This window comes from Bubalus kerabau, chromosome 8, assembly GCF_029407905.1.
Source record: "Bubalus kerabau isolate K-KA32 ecotype Philippines breed swamp buffalo chromosome 8, PCC_UOA_SB_1v2, whole genome shotgun sequence".
NCBI lineage: Eukaryota > Metazoa > Chordata > Mammalia > Artiodactyla > Bovidae > Bubalus > Bubalus kerabau.
In genome coordinates this window covers 84,321,639-84,328,186 of record NC_073631.1, presented here as the reverse complement: position 1 = coordinate 84,328,186, position 6,548 = coordinate 84,321,639, and the positions used below count along the sequence as shown (strand labels likewise).

Below are 6,548 nucleotides of genomic sequence, written 5' to 3'. Positions count from 1 at the left end.
TTATTTGGCAGAATAATCATCTAAACGTATGTAAAATGAAACTATAAGAGGCTGGGTAAAGAACAAAAACTAGGAGCTGTGAGCTAAACAAATCTTAGAGTTCACACAGGGCTAAGAGACAATTGATCTCCTACTAACTAGAGTGAAGAAAACATATTAAAAAAAAACAAACAAACCTGGGGCATTCAATAGAGAACCAAAAGTGTTATGCTTTATTACTTGGGTTTAAATAAGCATTACAATAAAAGTTACTTTAAATCTACCTTAACAAAGCTTACAAGCAGGTCTTGACATGATCAGGCTGATTACCAAGTAACTAAATTGCCTGACAAGCAAATTTAATACTCATTAAATGAGACAAAAATGTCCAAATATTCAAGGGACTTCCCTGGTGGTCTTGTGGCTAAGACTCTGCGCTCCCAATGCAATGAGCCCCGGCTTGGTACCTGGCCAGGGAACTAGATCCCCCATGCTGCAACTAAGATCCAGTACAGCCACATAAATAAATAAATTAAAAAAAATCAAAATATTCAAAACCATAACATTCAAAATACTCAACTTCTAGTCAAAATTACTAGACAAGAGAAGGTGAAAATACAACCTCACTAACCAGGAGAAAAACTCAGTATGACAAAAAAGAGTGAGGGTTAAACTCATCAGGAAGATATAATTTCTCAGTGTGTATGCAATTAAAAACAGCATTTCAAAATACATGAAGCAAAATTTGGTAGAATTAAAAAAGAAATGAAAAATCCACAATTGCAGTAGATTTCACTCAGCTCAGTAACTGATAGATTAAGTAGCAGATATGTAAGAATGTAGAACTATAAGAAAATTTAACTGACCTGTTGTCATTTATAGAACACTTTTTTCTTATTAAAGAACACTATCCTCAACAACAGAAGAATACATATTTTTTAAGCTTAGGCTATGGTTTTTCCAGTAGTCATGTATTGATGTGAAAGTTGGACTCTGAAGAAAGCTGAGTGCTGAAGAATTGATGCTTTTGAACTGTGGTGTTGGAGAAGACTCTTGAGAGTCCCTTGGACTGCAAGGAGATCCAACCAGTCCATTCTGAAGGAGATCAGCCCTGGGATTTCTTTGGAAGGAATGATGCTAAAGCTGAAACTCCAGTGCTTTGGCCACCTCATGCAAAGAGTTGACTCATGGGAAAAGACTGATGCCAGGAGGGATTGGAGGCAGGAGGAGAAGGGGATGACAGAGGATGAGATGGCTGGAAGGCATCACCGACTCGATGTACGTGAGTTTGAGTGAACTCTGGGAGTTGGTGATGGACAGGGAGGCCTGGCGTGCCGCAATTCATGGGGTCGCAGAGAGTCGGACACAACTGAGCAACTGAACTGAACTCAACAGAAGCTGACTAATCAGTAGAATAGGCCATATATTGAACCACAAGATAAGATTGGATAAATTTATGTATATGGAAATCATAGTGAGCATGTTATTTGACCACAATGGAATTAAATTAGAAGCTAGTAATCAAAACATACATATTGTTGTTTAGTCGCTAAGTCATGTCTGACCTTTTGCGACTCCATGGACTGTAGACCTGCCAGGCTCCTCGGTCCATGGGATTTCCCAGGCAAGAATACTAAAGGGGGTTGCTGTTTCCTTCTCCAGGGGATCTTCCCAACCCAGGGATCGAACCCAGGTCTCCTGCTTCTCAAGTGGATTCTTTACCCCTGCACCAGCTGGGAAGCCCAAAAGATATATGATCAGAGCCTAATTACTTGCATAATCTGTACATTTTTTTAAAAAAAAGATAGTGAATAACTGAACCGCTTTGTTGTACACCTGAAACTAACACAACATTGTATACCAACTATTCTTCAATTTTTAAAATTCTGTGAAGAAAAAAATAAGATCTAAAATCAATAATCTTGCTTTGTCTTTAAGAAGCTAGTAAAGAGTAAATTAAACTCAAAGTAAGCTGGAGGAAAGACCTAGTAAAGATAAAAGTAGAAGTCAGTGAAATAGAAAGTGGAGAAACATAAATGAAAAGCTAAAAGTTAACTCTGTAAAAGATGAAAAAAAATGACAAGCTACTAGCTAAACAGATACAAAAGTGAAAAGAGATAGCATAAATTTAAAATAACAGGGTTGAAAGAGGAGAGATCACAGCACACATTGAAAGATGTAAAGTAAAATTTTGAAGAACTTTATGCCAATAAATTCCACAAGTCAGATGAAATGAACAAATTCTTTGAAGGACACAAAATTATCATTAAGGTATAATAACTATTTCTAAACACCAGCAATGAACTGAAAGAAAATGGAATATTAAATAAAAAACACTTTTGCACACCTTTCATGAAAATTAACTAAAAATGGGTCATGGACCTAGCTTTAAAATACAAAGCTACAAAATTTCTAGTGACAACAAATGAGAAAATATAGATGACCTTAGGTTTGGTGATAAATGTTTATATACAACAAAAGCATGATCCCTAAAAGAAAAACTTCATAAGTTGTTCTTTATAAAAATTGAATACATCTGTTTTGTGAAAGAGAATCAAAAGACCAGACTCGGACAAAAAAAATATTTACAAAATATTGTTTTTGTAAATATTTAAGTGAAATATTAAATATTTAAGTGACTAAACAAGACCAAAAGACCAGACTCAGACAGGCAAAAAATATTTACAAAATTCATAATTGATAAAGGATTTATATCACCAATACACTAAGAATCTTACAGCTCAACAATAAGAAAACAATCCAATTTTTTTAAATGGGGAACAGATATAAAAAGAAGACATCAAAGAAGATACACACATATCAAATAAGCATATGAAAAATGCTCCATAGCATTTGTCATTAGGGAACTTCAAATTAAAACCTCAATGAGGGCGTCCTTAGTGGCTCAGTAGTAAAGAATCTGTCAGTGCAGGAGACATGGGTTTGATCCCTGATCTGGGAAGATCCCACATGCCACAGAACAGCTAGGCCCGTGCGCCACAACTATTGAGCCTGAACTCTACAGCCCGGGAGCCATAACTCCTGAGCCCCTGTGCTGCTGAGCACCTGAAACCCATGCTGTACAACAAGGTATCCCACTGCAACGTGAAGCCTGAGCACCGCAACTAGAGAGTAAGCCCCTGCTTGTCACCACAAGAGAAAAGCCCGCACAGCAATGAAGACCCAGCATAGCCAAAGATAAATAGATACATAAATAAAGCAACGAGATACCACTACATATCTATTGTCGGATGTGTTGCTGGAGAGGATGCAGAGAATAGAAACTCTCATTTATTACTAATGGGAATGGAAAATGGTACACTGTGGCAGTTTCTTACAAAGTTAAAAATAGTCTAAACATAATCTTACCTTATGATTCAGCAGTTGCACTTCCAAGTATTTACCCAACTGAACTGAAATTTTATGTCTACATAGAAACCTGCACACAAATGACTGTATCATCAGCTTTGTTCATAATCAACCCAAACTGGGAACAACCAAGATATCCTTCAATAGGTGAAAGGACAACGAAACTGTGGTACATCTGTGCAGTGGGATATTTTTCAGTGATAAACAGAAAAGAGCTATTGAGCCATGAAAAGACGCAGATCAATTTTAAATACACATTGCTAAGTGAGAGATGCCTGTCTGAAAAGACTAAATACTGTATAATTTCAATTATAATCTGGAAAAGTAAAACTGTAGCAATTGCCAGAGGTTTAAGGGGAGCAAGAAATGGTTGAATAGAGTGAAGCAGAGGGGATCTTTTTAGGACAGCAACACTATTTTGTATGATACTTTAGTGGTGGCTACATGAACCTTATATGTGTGTGTGTTAGTTGCTCAGTCATGTCCGACTCTTTGAGACCCCATAGACTGTAGCCTGCCAGGCTCCTCCATCCATGGAATTCTCCAGGCAACAATACTGGAGTGGGTTGCCGTTTCCTTCTCCAGGGGATCTTCCCAGCCCAGGGATTGAACCCAGATCTCCCACACTGCAGGCAGACTATTTACAGTTTGAGTCACCAGGGAAGACTTGTTCAAGAGCCTTATAGCAGTCTTATTCATCAAGTGAGTGAAGTTGCTCAGTCGTGTCCGACCCTTTGTGACCCCCTGGACTGTAGCCCACCAGGCTCCTCTGTCCATGGGATTCTCCAGGCAAGAATATTGGAGTGGGTTGCCATTTCCTTCTCCAGGGGATCTTCCCAACCCAGGGATCGAACCTAGGTCTCCTGCATTGCAGGCAGACGCTTTAACCTCTGAGCCATCAGGGAAGCCCAAGTCTTATTCATAGTAGTCTCAAACTGCAAACAACTGGAATGTCCAACCACAGGTGACATGTGGTATATCCATACAATGGAGTACTGCTCAGCAAGAAAAGGAAATGAATTACTGATACAAGCTACAACTTGATGAATCTCAAAGACATTATGCTAAGCAAGAGAAAACCACATACCCTATGTATGATTCAATTCATCAGAAATTCTACAACATGAAAATTAATTTATAGCTAGTTGCCTGGGCTGGTGAAGGTAGAGACTGATTTCAAAGAGGTAGGAGGAAACTTGTGTTTTTGCAAAAAACTTGTTTTTGTTTTATTTTGTATGGTGCTTAATATGTGTTATACATTTGTTACTATATATATGTAATATAAATATACAATATACTATTTTTTAGAATATACTATTATATAATATACTTATATATTATATGTAGTATAATATATAATATACTATATATGTTATATATATATATATTACACACCACCACCCACCCAGGTGTAACCACCTAGCTGCCAACATTTATGTGTTTTGTGTTTCAGGGAGTGGGCAGGAGTGGTTGGTTCCCTATAGACCTTGAAATCATTACAGAATGACTCCTCCCCTCTGTAAACTTTCTATACCCAAGTCAAAACCTTTCCAAAATCCTGTAAATCTAAAGTTGTTCATATATCCTCAAGACTTTTACTTCTTGATGTGCATCCATTGATTGAATCCTCATTGAAAGTCAGTGTATCCATTGTCTATTACTGCATAAAAAACACCACAAAATTTAGGGGCTTAAAACAACAATAAAAGGAGATGAAGATCATTGGGGATCATCTTGGAGGCTGGCTAATGTATAGTCAGTGAATAGTTACTTGTGTATTTATGTCCATCTACTTCATTTTATTCCTTAGTGAGTATTTCACCTACCACTTGTGAAGAAAATACCAGTCTTTATTAATTTGGTAGATACTATGATAAATGCAGCTAAGAAGTTTATAATGTTTCAAAATTATAATTGTACATGCATCAGTCTTGAAAAGATTAATATACTTTTAATAAATAAATAAAAAGCAGTTGTAGGAAACTGGAGCTTAAAGTTCTCATATATACCCCATGCCCAGTTTCTTCTATTAACATCTTATATTAGTGCAGTACATTTGTTACAATTAATGAGCAATATTGATACATTTTTATTAACTAAAATCCAACTAAAGTTTATATTAGGGTTTACTCTTCTTGTTATACATTCTATGGATTTTGACCAAAATCCATATAGGTATCCACCTTTACAATATCATATAAAACAAATTTCACTTCCTTAAAAATATCTTTTTGCTCCACCTATGAATCCCTCCCTTGCTCTGAACCCCTAATCTTTTTACTCTTTATGGTTTTGCCTTTTCCATAATGTCATATAGTTGAAATAAGTATTGTGAGCCTTTTCAAATTGACTTATTTCACTTCGCAATACATACCTAAGTTTCCTCCATGTTTGTGTGTGTGTATGACTTGGTAATTCAATTCTTTTTTATTGCTGAGTAATATTCCATTGTCAGTATGTACCACAGTTAATCCATTTACTTATTGAAGAGAATCTTGGTTGCTTCCAAATTTTGAGAATTATGAATAAAGCTGCATAAACATTGATGTGCAGGATTTTGTGTGGATGCATATTTCTTTTTCACTCCTGCTTTTTCAGGTTTTACACTGGACATTTTTTTTCTTCAATGGTTTATTTCTTACATTTCTGAGAAAAACCCTTCATCTTGTCTCTATGACCCTGAATCCCTGTTGCATTCTTGACAAACATTAATTACCACAAGGTTTCCCCAAGACTCCTACAGACATTTAAAAATTTATTGAGTGATTTTCAAAGCCTTTTGGATTTCTAGGTCGATTGCTATTTTCACAGAAAGGCAGAATTCCGTGCTGTAATTGAGATGGGAGCCCCGTATAACTTTTGCCTGGTGCAACTAAAAGTACTTTGAGTGCTTTTCAGTTGATGTTTTAAATGTTTATTTTGTAATTTCTTTTTCTATCCTTAACTGAGCACTTCATTAAGTAAAACTTCTCGCATAACCATATCTGAATTACTGAATGTTCCACTTGACTACAGGATAAAGATTATGTTTCTCTAAAAACATCACACTCAATTCATGTGTTTTTATTACTTTCTAAGCCACTCTAGAGGCCCTAAATACACACATGGCACCAAAACAAACTATTCTGTGTGGAAACACATATTTTGCTTTAGTTCTAGACAGCTGTAGCAGACAGCTGTACTTTCTTAGCTTCACTGTA

At 36.3% G+C, this 6,548-nt stretch overlaps 1 non-coding gene across 1 annotated transcript; it reads right to left on the bottom strand.

Annotated features, from left to right (window-relative positions):
* Positions 1-4,181: 4,181 nt before the first annotated feature.
* TRNAC-GCA (transfer RNA cysteine (anticodon GCA)) lies at positions 4,182-4,253 on the bottom strand. Its single transcript has one exon. It is a non-coding gene; the product is annotated as a tRNA-Cys (tRNA).
* Positions 4,254-6,548: the final 2,295 nt, after the last annotated feature.